Source organism: Brassica napus, chromosome C3 (assembly GCF_020379485.1).
Source record: "Brassica napus cultivar Da-Ae chromosome C3, Da-Ae, whole genome shotgun sequence".
Taxonomy (NCBI): Eukaryota; Viridiplantae; Streptophyta; class Magnoliopsida; order Brassicales; family Brassicaceae; genus Brassica; species Brassica napus.
Window position 1 is genome coordinate 31,990,889 of NC_063446.1, and position 12,898 is coordinate 32,003,786.

At 39.7% G+C, this 12,898-nt stretch overlaps 1 non-coding gene across 1 annotated transcript; it reads right to left on the bottom strand.

Moving 5' to 3' along the window:
• Positions 1-12,791: 12,791 nt before the first annotated feature.
• LOC125584644 lies at positions 12,792-12,898 on the bottom strand. Its single transcript, XR_007321554.1, has one exon. It is a non-coding gene; the product is annotated as a small nucleolar RNA R71 (small nucleolar RNA).

Consider the following 12,898-nt stretch of genomic DNA (forward strand, 5'->3'; position numbering starts at 1 on the left):
CCATATCTAAAGCTGATCAGCAAGCCCTTACCATTGAAGCTTAAACTCGCACCAACTCTCAACCTTGGGGTGTAAGTCGCCAAACTAAACAAAATACAGCTCCAACGACATCACCGGCGCCTGATGCCACCACGTCAAAAGGCGAAACTACTATTGTTCCTTTTGACCTGTCTAAACAAAGAACTGGAGGGTTACGTTTCTTCTCCTGTGGAGAAATCGGCCATCGGCAATCTGCTTTCCCATCTCGAAATCGCCGTGGCTTGCTTCTCGACACTACCGGTCGGGACGTTGAAGTTATTTATGATGAAAGTCCAGAAGATTCAGCAGAGGAGCTGGAACCTGACGAGGGAACTTGTCTAATGATTCGTCGTACGTGTTTAACGCCAAGGGCAACATATGAATTCCCGCAACGTAAAAATTTGTTCTCTTCACGGTGTACCGTTAATGGAAAAGTATGCACATTCATCAATGATTCGGGAAGTTCTGAGAATGTGATAGCATAGTCAGCGGTTCCTAAGCTCAATTTGGTGATCGAACCTCATCCTTCTCCCTATAAGTTAGGATGGTTACATCAAGGTAATGAGCTCATGGTCACTAAGAGAACGCTTGTCCAATTCTCAGTTGGGAGTTCTTATAAAGATCAATTTTATTTTGATCTGGTTCCAATGGATGTGTGCCACCTCCTGCTTGGACGTCCTTGGGAATTCGATCGCTGGGTAGTCCATGATGGGTTTCTTAACACATACACATTTCGCCACGACGGTCGTACCTTCACACTCAAGCCATCAACACCAGCCTTTGTTGAACATCCGGTAGCGCCAGTTTCTTCACCAAACCCGGTTCTCCTGCTCCACCGTTCGGCACTTAAAGCTAGTGTGCGAACTGCCACTCAAGTTATATTCCTCCTGGCAGTACCATCGTCTCCATTGGATGGTTACACCATTAAGAAGATCACAATACGTTACCGTTTTCCAATACCACACCTTGATGACTTGCTCGATCAGATAGGCACAGTGACGGTCTTCTCTAAACTTGATCTTAAGAGTGGCTATCATCAGATACGAATCCATCCAGGTGATGAGTGGAAAACAACTTTTAAAACTCGAGAAGGTCTTTTTGAATGGCTAGTAATGCCATTTGGGTTATCTAACGCACCTAGCACATTCATGAGAGTTATGATTGAAGCTCTCCGCCCTTTCATTGGGAAATTTGTCGTTGTATAGTTTGATGATATACTTATTTTTAGCAAGACCATCGATGATCATCTTCAACACTTGCGAGACGTTCTTGTGGTCCTGCGTCGAGATCATCTATACGCGACATTGAAAAAGTGTGAATTTGGGGCTCCGCAAATACACTTTTTGACTTTTTGGGATATATTGTTTCTTCCCAGGGACTGGCCGTCGATCCCTCTAAAGTCTCGGCAATACAGACTTGGCCACAACCCAAGACAATCTCCAACATTCAAAGCTTCCATGGACTGGGTTCGTTATATCGCCGATTTGTTCCCCAATTTAGCGGCTTGATGGCTCCCATTACGGATTGTATACACACCAGTTCATTCTCTTGGACGCCTGAAGCATCGGCTGCGTTCACCATTGTCAAGGATAAGTTGAGTTCTACGCCTATTCTTGCTCTTCCGGACTTCAATATGGTCTTCGAACTGCATTGTGACGCTTCCAATACGGGTAAAGGAGCAGTTTTAAGTCAACATTCCCGTCCCATCGCCTTTTTAGTGAAAAATTGGCAGGAGCTCGTTCCCGATACAATACTTATGAGATGGAATTCTACGCCATCGTCCAGGCAGTCAAACATTGGCGTCACTACTTATTCCATAAGGAGTTTGTTTTATACACCGATCATGATGCCTTGAAACATTTACATAGCCAGATGAAAGTGTCTTCTCGACATGCATCTTAGATTTCTTACTTACAGCAATTTAATTTCATGATTAAGCACACGGCAGGTTCGAGTAATAGAGTTGCAGATGCTTTGAGTCGACGTCATCTTCTTCTGACCGTCCTGCATACGTCCGTCACGGGGTTCTCGACATTGGTGGGTCAATATGAAGACGATCCTTTCTTTGGACGTGTGTTTCACGATGCGCAGACAGGTCTTTCAGGCGAGTACACAATCCATGAGGACTTTCTCTTTCGTAGAAATCCGCTATGCATACCAGAATGGAGTTTACGCCTACAACTCATTAACGAGCTCCACAATGAAGGCCATGTGGGCTGTGATTGTTCCGTCCAATTGGTGGCAGCCTCCTATTTTTGGCCTTCTCTGCGTAAGTATGTTGTGCGGTTTGTTGAGCGATGTGTTATTTGTCAACGTGCTAAGGGAACAACATCCAATGCTGGGTTATATCTTCCTTTGCCAATACCAACACAGCCATGGACTGATATCAGCATGGACTTCTTCCTTAGCCTTCCTCGTACGCAATGGTTCGATTCTATTTTTGTGGTTGTGGATCGTTTCTAAAAATGGTACACTTTACTCCATGTAAGAAGACAACCGATGCTGTCCAGGTTGCTGTTCTGTTCTTTCACGACATTTATCGTCTCCATGGTTTACCATCTTCCATAGTCTCCGACCGTGATTCTCGCTTCCTTAGCCATTTTTGGTGTTCGTTGTGGAAACTTCTTCATACTAGCCTTGATATGAGTTCGGCATATCATCCATAGTCTGATGGCCAAACGGAGGTTGTAAATCGTTCACTTGACAATCTATTACGATGTTTGGTTGGAGATTCTATCAAGACATGGGATCAACGCATTCCACAGGCAGAGTTTGCTCATAATCACGCAGTCAATAGGAGCACCGGTTTCAGTCCGTTTCAGGTCATCTATGGCATCATTCCTCGTGCTCCGACCGATCTGTCTTTATTGCCGGATTATACTCGTGTCCATGGCGAGGCTTCTGCGTTTGTTGAAGCCATTACATGATCAAACATTATCGAATCTCACTGCATCTACCTCTCATTACAAAGCAGCCACAGATACACACCGTCAACGTCTCGTCTTTAATGATGGTGATTTGGTCTGGGCAGTCTTAACTCGAGACAGAATGCCGGCTCATCTCTACAATAAGCTTCGTGCCAAGAAGATAGGCCCTTTGAAGATTCTTGAACACATAAACGATAATGCCTACCGTCTTGAGTTGCCTTATGACATCAACACTTCAGATGTGTTCAACGTTAAGTATCTCTCCCCATTTCTTCCAGCGGACGACGATAACGATTCGAGGTCGAATCCTTTAAACGCTGCGGGACCTGATGCATGAGCATCCATGAGATTGGCGGCAACTTAGACATGTTTTCCTATTTCGGTTTTATTTCCTTTTTCTATCTAGTTTTGGATTTTCCTTTTATTATCATTATCTAGAAAGTTTACTTATTAATTTATCCTACTCCTTGTGACGGTTTGTGTCTACGGAGATCTATATAAGCCAAGCATATGGCTTCTTGTTGTGTACGTTTGATTTAGTAGAAAGAGCTTTTGCTTTATACCTTGTTTAGATTCGATTAAATTCATCAAAACATGAAGTTGGTCTCAAGAAGCTATCTAAAGAAACTCTTGATCGATCCAAGAACAGGTCTCGAAGAACCCTAAATTCTTAGATCGACCATTCACCTATTCGTACGCTGCGCCAGGAGGCAACATATATTAATAATAAAATAAGATTGAAATCTGAATTCTCAGACTTCTGATTGATTTTATTATTGTGTAGATCTTTAAACCATACTACCATCAGATCCAAAATATCAAACAGCTTGCAAAGTTGAACGATGTTATTAAACTTAATTGAACAAATAAATGAGGAAGTAAAATGGAAGGTGAGTTTTCAGAGAGAAGCTTCATTAACTTCTCTAAACTATGAAACTGTACATGTATCGTGGTAGAAGCAAAAGCACTGACAGATAGGAAGAGTGATGACACTCTTAATAGGACTCAGAGGTTATTCAGTAGAAACCTATTTACAGAATTTGCAAACATCATATACTACTATTTATTATTTAATACACACATTTATTGTTGAGAAATACTACTATATAGCATACAGGATAATAAAAGCTACAAAAGTAAAGTCAGGATTCTCTACTAGGAATCAGAGATATATCTTGTAGTTGTAGGTGCACTTTTAATTTGGTTCCTATTCATTTATGAAGAAATTATATAACTATTTTTCCTTTTTCTTTTGCTCACCTACAAAACTATAAATATAAGTGTTCTGAACTCTTTAAAGCCCGCTCTACTATTATTATGTGAGTTATTCTTGGGTGAACCTAGTTCACCAGCCAATAGGATTTTATTATTTTAAATTCGATATTTTTTTAAAAAAGTAACAAAATATTATCAAGTTATATTATGTTTTAAAAAAAAAAAGTAAAAAAAAAATAGCAGTTACAGAAAAAAGAATTAAAAAAAATCTTTTTAACGTCGTCAGCAAAACACTAAACCGTAAATCCTAATCCTTAAACCCTAAATCCTAAACACTAAACTTTTGGGTAAACCCTAAACCCTTGGGTAAACTCTAAACCCTTGGGTAAACCCCAAACCCTTGGATAAATCTTAAACTCTAAATAAAAACACTAAACCCTAAAACTCTAAACCCAAAATCCTAAATCCTAAACCCTAAACCCTTGAGTGTTTTAGTGTTTAGTGATTTTGATTTAGAGTTTAAGATTTATCCTAGAGTTTAAGATTTATCCTACAGTTTAGGGTTTACCCAAGGGTTTAGGGTTTATGATTTAGGGTTTAGGGATTAGGATTTAGGGATTAATGTTTTGCTGAAGACGTTAAAATTTTTTTTTTTTGTAATTACTACTATTTTTTATTTATTTCTTTTTACCTTTTAATTTTAAAAAGATAATATAATTTGATAATATTTTGTTTCCGTTTTTAAAAGATAACGAATATGAAATAACACAATCCTATTGGTTGGTTCAGTGAACCCAAGAATAAGTCTTAAAACAATACAAAAGAAATTTCAAACCTTACGAGCAAAGGTTCTCTCTGTTTAGTGGTGGTGTTGAACCACTTTCTCCTCAACGTGTAACACTTTCCTGCGTTGCACGGCATTGATGACCAAACTCTTCCATCTCTTCTTCCGTTTTGGGAACAAAGAAGGGATCTTCCTCGAGCATTTCCCAATGGCTCAAAACCATCAGAGCACTCGCACCACCTGAGGTTCCATTTCCCAGCTCGTCCGCAAAACCGAAACTGTATGCTGGCTAAGGGCCAATAGTTTCTAGTATATGAGAGTGTGTCACTTTTCTATATAAATATGGTCCCAACCCTCTTATTTCCACTACATTTCCGGCTTTCATCTCGTTTACTGGTTCAGACTCAGCGGTTGATACACAAGCTGCAGCTGTTGGGGGGACTCTACAATCTTGTGGGAGTAAATATGGATTGTAGATTAAACCTTGCAAGTGAGAGATAATATACTTACACATAAACTATTGCTTTCGTCCTATCTAGTTAGAAACAATTCAAAACGTTTTCATCTTACAGCAATGACGTTTTTTTTTTTTTGTGATATTCGTTTTGAGGGAGATTAATAGATTGTTGGAAGTGATTAAAATGTAAATGCATAGCATCATAGCGAAACTGAACTCGTTCGCTTCATGCTTTCGAATGTCCCTTTCGCTTTACTCACACTCTATCTTTCGCTGTACAGTTTGATGTGTATATCCGGGAACTGGGAATAACAGAATTTCCTGTAATTCCAGCTTTTCTCATTGCTGCTACATAAGTAACATAACTCATAGCTCCTTGAACGTTTGCAGTATCCGCAAAAGCGTCGATCAAGACTCCATAAACAATAACACGCGGTTCGATGTTGAATCAACCATCTCTTTATACACTTCCTCTGCCATATTGAGCAGACCAGTTTCACAAAGCTTGGGTATACTCATCAATCTTGAAATCTCTACGACAAGCTCTTCAGCTTCCTCAACCATATGTCTTATCGAGAATGCATAAATGAGGGTGCAGTAACTTACAGGGCCCGGTTTAAGCCCAGCCTCTTTCATTTTCTTGAAGTAGGCTACTGCTCTTTCTATATCGTTGGTCTTGGTGTGAAGCGAAATGAGAATGTTGTATGTGTTATATTTTATATTCGGTCTTTCGGTTTAATTATAAAGTTCAAGTTCACATTAAAGTTAGGAATTCTGATATATAAGATGACACCATGATGGATCCGTTTCGAATAAAGTCATTAGGATTTGGATGTATTGATAACCCTCTTCCATTGCCTTATTTAAATATATATACTCTTCTATAATCATTTGCATATGTATATGTTGATCACATATTATAGTGTAAGTTTGTGGCCGTTAAGTACAATGACACAAATGAGAATGTGTCATCATAAAGAAACAAACGAAAGTGTGTGATCATAAAGACACAATAGAAATATGTGATCATAAAGATAAAATAACATTTATATATACATCATACATGTGTGATGGTGGTTGTTTGTACGCAAGTTTTGGTGTCGGTAACAACAACAATAACAAATAAACACACACTAGATAAAGAATTACTGAAGAGAGAGTGTGATCTTTTCCATCAAAGATCACTTAAAGATATATAAAGGAATAAGGGAAGAAGAAATCAATTGGTGAACTGATCCAATATCAGCTTAGGTTTGATAAGAGGTGGATAGGCCAAGAGGGGCTTATGGAGTCAATTGTGTCGGGCTGGACAGAATCTCGGACAAGTCAATCAGAGGATTTTATCACTAAAATTAATAATTATCGTCATGAGATATCTTCTTGGCGGAAAGAGAATCAACCATATGGGAAGGAAAAGATACAGAATCTTCAACAAGCTTTGGAAGATGTACAAACAGATAACAATAGATCACAAAAGGATATTATTGAGATTTCCAGGAAATTACAAGAGGCTTATAAGGATGAGGAGGAGTATTGGCATCAGAAGTGTCGGAATATGTGGCATTCATATGGGGATCTTAACACAAACGTTTATCATGCTTTAACAAAGCAACGCCGCATCCGAAATAAAATAGTGGGTCTCCATGATGATACGAGTACCTGGATCACAGATGAGAATGGTGTTGAAAAGGTGGCGGTAGATTATTTTGAGGGTTTGTTTAATTCTACTAATCCTACTGAGTTTGACAGCTTTCTGGATGAGATAGGACCAACAATTTCTCCACAGATGAATCAAATGCTACTGCAGTTAGCAACGGAGGAAGAAGTCAGACAAGCACTATTCATGATGCATCCGGAGAAAACGCCAGGACCGGATGGGTTGACGGCTTTCTTTTTTCAACATTCTTGGCATGTTATTAAAACAGATGTGGTGGAGCTGGTGAATAATTTTTTGGTTACATGCGATCTGGACCCAAGGCTAAATTTAACTAATATTTGTATGATACCAAAAGTGGAGAGACCGACAAGGATGACGGAACTAAGGCTGATAAGTCTTTGTAATGTCGGATACAAGATCATATTGAAAGTTTTGTGTCAAAGATTGAAAAGTTGTCTTCCCAGATTAATCTCGGAAACACAATCATCTTTTGTGGCAGGAAGGCTAATTTCAGATAATATTCTTATTGCACAGGAAATATTTCATGGTTTGAGAGCCAATAAGTCTTGTCAGAGTAAGTTTATGGCAATAAAAACATATATGAGCAAGGCATATGATCGGATAGAGTGGAATTTTATTGAGGCTCTCCTTCACAGAATGGGTTTTGATTCTCATTGGATCAAATTAATGCGAGAGTGTGTCTCCTCAGTCCAGTACATGGTACTTCTCAATGGGCAACCTCGGGGTCTTATAATCCCTCAGCAAGGTTTGCGGCAAGGGGATCCCTTATCCCCTTATTTATTTATTATGTGTACGGAGGCATTAATTTCAAATATTAAAAAGGCGAAGCGGGTGAAACAATTAACTGGTATGAAAGTGGCAAGAGCTTGCTCTGCAAACTCTCATCTGTTATTTGCAGATGATGGCTTGTTTTTCTATAAGGCAAACAAAGAAGAGTGTCTGACTATTCTCAGGATTCTAAAGGAATACGAGACTGTCTCAGGGCAACATAATAATTTTCACAAATCCTCAATTCAATTTGGACATAAGATTGAAGAAGCTTGCAGTCGAGAGATATTTTGGGAATTCATAATCTGGGAGGAATGGGATCTTACTTAGGCCTGCCGGAAAGCCTAGGCGGCTCTAAGGTGCAAGTGTTTGGCTTCGTACAAGAACGGCTGAATAATAGGGTTAATGGATAGACCTTTAGATTTTTTACCAAGGGTGGAAAGGAGGTGATTATTAAATCAATGATTACGGCTTTGCCAAACCATGTGATGTCTGTGTACCGGTTACCGAAAGCTACAGTGAAGAAGCTCACGGGTGCAGTCGCCCAATTTTGGTGGAGTCCAGGAGGCAGTACAAGAGGTATGCATTGGAAATAATGGGATAAAGTGTGTGCCCATAAGGACAATGGTGGGCTGGGTTTTAAGGACTTGACTGATTTTAATACGGCAATGCTTGGGAAGCAGTTGTGGCGGCTAATCGAGAAGCCAAATTCTCTTTTTTCTCGAGTTTTCAAAGGGCGGTATTACAGGAATGCTTCACCCCTAGAACCGATTCGCTCATATTCCCCGTCATATGGCTGGAGGAGTATTATTTCTGCTAGATCTCTGGTAACAGGGTCATCTATTTCAGTATGGAATGATCTCTGGCTCCCATCCACTCGCCCGATACCAGCTAACAAAAACCTTCATAATAGTTACTCGGACCTCACAGTGGATTCTCTCATTAATTTGGAATTCCGCACATGGAATTTACAGGCAATTAGGAACTTGGTGGATCCACAAGATGCAAATATAATAGAGAGTATACCATTGAGTAGAAATCAGTTGGCAGATAGAAATGGATGGCACTTTACCAAGAATGGGAAATATACGGTACAATTAGGGTATCAGGTAGAAAGGATTTATCCTGAGAAAGAGAAACCACCTGATTTTTATGGTCCTAATGTTGATATCCTCAAAGCATTTTGTTGGAAGGTGAGGTGTCCTCCGAACCTGAAAGCGCGAGGGATACAAGGAGATACCTGCTGTGCCAGGTGTGGAGACCCGGAGGAATCAATAAACCATGTATTCTTTGAATGTCCTCCAACACGTCAAGTGTGGGCTCTATCCAAGATCCCATCAAATCCAAACATTTTCCCAATTGGCGCTCTTTTTGCTAATATGGACCATCTATTTTGGAGAGTTAATCCAAAAATGGAGGATCATCAGTTTGCATTGATATTATGGTATATTTGGAAGGACCGGAATAACAAAGTGTTTAGTAACCTTGACATTGACCCAAGAGACACGCTTCGACTGGCAGAAGTTGAATCAACACTGTGGGATGAGGCACATGTCATTAATAATCATAGGTTGGTACAGGAAGTACAGGTAAGGCCTGATTTCAGGACCACAGGAAGATGATGTTTCACGGACGGTTCTTGGAAAGATAATGACCTATTTTCAGGACAAGGATGGCTTAGTACGTTACCAGGGTTTGATGGCTTATTGGGGGCACGAAATGTGAGGGCATGCCTCTCACCTCTTCATTCGGAGATGGAGGCATTAATTTGGGCAATGAAATGTATGCGAAATTTAAGACAATTTCAGGTTACGTTTGCAACGGATTGTTCTCAATTGGTGAAGATGGTTTCGGAACCACAGGAATGACCAGCATTTGAAAACTACCTGGAAGATATTAAGCTTTTGCGACAAAGTTTTGTCAACTCAGATATCGTTCATGTTCCTAGGACGGAGAACAAAAGGGTGGATAGCTTGGCACGTAGTGCTCGGTAACAACCGTTTTTTGTCGTGCACATGGATGCAGATTTACTACATTGGTTTACAGAGTCTATACATGTTTGCTGTCAAAAAAAAAAAGATCCAATATCAAACCAAGTCGAGCATGGATTAAGGTTCTTTTCTAAGAAAACATTAGGGTTGAATTAACTTCATCATTTTTTCATCAAGGAAGTTACTTCTCCAAGCTGACCATTGTTGCCATAAATATGAATCATGGTATTAGAACTCATTCTTTTAGCATCTTCTTGAACGTCTCTGAAGCCTCATTTATCTTGCCGGATTTACCGTACGTGTATCAATCATCGTGTTGTGAGTATATAAGTTCAAGCAAGCATATTATTCCAACTTGCTCTCTTTCTAGCTCAACGTTCCAAATGATTTGCTACGACCATTGCTTGAAAAAGTCCTCTGCTTTCTCAAACTCTCTTAACCTTTTTATACATTTGAAGAACGATCCCCGTAGTAACTTCGTCAGGCTGCATCCCTATCTTGCTCATCTTCTCTTAGCCAACAAAGGACACATACGTTTTAGGCCCTCCTTTGCTATAAACATCAATGAGAGTCACATTCTTTGAATTAATTGGCTTGATACCTTTTACGATCATTTCTTCCCATGAACTCTGCACATATACTTCCATATTATAACCCCCGCTCTAACAACTCTCGTTGAAGAGAGAATATATTGAAGCTCGTGGTGTTACACATCCCCATCCAACGAGCCCCTATTTGTAGCTTTAAATCTCAATCCTGTAGAGGAGCTTGGATCTCGGTCAACTTCTCCAGCAAAATTACAATACTGTTCTATATTTATATTCAACTTCAGTTTCCATCAACATTTAAGCAGTTTTTTTTTTATCATTGTCTGGCCTTTAGATATCTTGAGTGAAATGGTAAACATATACATCGTCACATATCTAGAGATGGTAAGGAGGAGGATGGTGGGAAGTGATGTCTTGAGATTTTACATAGTTTTAAGCATAATTTCCATATTCATTTAGATCATTTAAGATGCATTTAGAGTCTAATTAGGTACATAGCATATGCATGTGTAGTATGTTAGGTTTGGAAGAGCTCGAGTTGAAGTTTGGAGAGTTTGATGGGTAAGCATGAAGAAAAGGGGCAAAGGCAAGAAGATAGACCAAGCCGCAGACAACCAGGTCGGACTGGACCAGGCCGCGGAATCGCTCCCGAGAGATCAGCCGAGACGGACCATCCCGCAGACGGAATCCACGGACAACACCAGTCCGCGGAATCGGACCAGAGAGCTCGAGGTTGGTGTGGTCGGCCGCGGACGTGTACTGCAGACGAAGGCAGTCCGCGGATTATCGCCCGAGAGGTCGAGTTTTGATGGCACAGACCGCGGACCACGGCCGCGGGTTGGAGCCGTCCACGGTCGATGCCAAGACCAGCTCACCCATTTGCCTTTCGGGTCAAACCCGGGTTTGTCGGGTCGACCCGGTTCGAGTTTTAAGCTATTATAAATACATTTTAGACCTAATTTTAGATCATATCTTGTTTTCTTTCAAAATACATTGATACGTTGGAGAAAGTTTGAATCTTTAGTAATATAATCTTTCTTTCTTGAGTAATTTGAGTCTATCTCATCTTCTTAACATGATTTCTCTTGGATCTATTATGGGTTTAAGGTTAATCGTGAAGATTAGTGAGTAGACTCTTTTTGGATTCATGGGTTAGGATGATTAGGATGATTAGGATGATAAAGTGATGATCTAGAATGTTTAGAGTAGATTAATATGTTTCCTTGCTTGATTGAGTGATCTTAATGCTAATCTAGAGTTGGCCATTTTAGATTAGAAATCTAGACATTTCATTGTCCGGAAGGTGTTCGATGAAATGTCTGAGCCAACTCAACATGCTCTTAGCTTACCCTACCAAAGGCATTTGATGTTAGAGGAGTTTAGAAAGTTGAATGATCTGTTCTTAATGATTGTGTGATTGACACAAACCAAAGGAATTTGATGTTTCATCAATGATAGTAAATGAGCTTTTGTCTTGACAAAGAACTTGCTTAGAATTGTTATCTAGACTTAGGGAATTGTGTTGATTGAATCTTTGCCATTTTAGATTAAATCTTAGTCATCTGAAATCAAATTCCTACACCCATGACTCCTCCCTTATCCATTTTCTTGAAAGTTTCTAGTTAGTTGTGTTAGAATCTTGTTAGTTTAATCAAACCACTTCATTGAACTGAATGCACTTAGATTAAGTTTGAACATGCATTCTCTTTATATCAAAATACTTAGAAATGGATTGACATCTTAAATACTACATGATTTGAATTAGGATCTTTGAAAAGTCCATTTCAAATTTGGCACCGTTGCCAATTCTAAGTTGATTTTGACATTGAGATTTGGTGCTTCCTTGAGACTAAGTCTTATTTTTTTTGTATCTAGTTACTGATTTTCTCTCGTAGCTCTTTTGAATGTCAGGTGCATGAACTTGAGGAGTGGAAGACATTAGAGCTTTTGAAAAGGAGATTGCAAAGAAGAGAAGAGAAGAAGAAAGGAAAGCTCATTTGAACATAGTTGAGCTTGAAATGGAAGGGAATCAGTGCCAAGCTAGAGCTATTGGCACCTATGATCAGCCTAATATCCATGGGAGTAGGCTGGGTATCAGGGCACCAGCTGTGGAGAACAACAACTTTGAGATCAAATCCAGCTTGATCAACATGATAGAGAACAACAAGTATCATGGTCTTGCTTTGGAGGATCCACTTGATCACCTGGATCAATTTGACAAGTACTGTGGCTTGTCAAAAACAAATGGTGTCTCTGAAGATGCCTTCAAGCTGAGATTGTTTCCATTCTCTTTGGGAGACAAAGCTCACACATGGGAGAAGAACCTTCCAAGTGACTCTATCACCACTTGGAATGAATGCAAGAAATCCTTCCTCAACAAGTTCTTCTCTACCTCAAGGACTGCCAAGCTTAGGAATGAGATCTCTAGATTTCAACAAAGGAATCTTGAAGGTTTTAGTGAAGCATGGGAAAGGTTCAGAAGCTACTGGTCTCAATGCCCACATCATGGTTT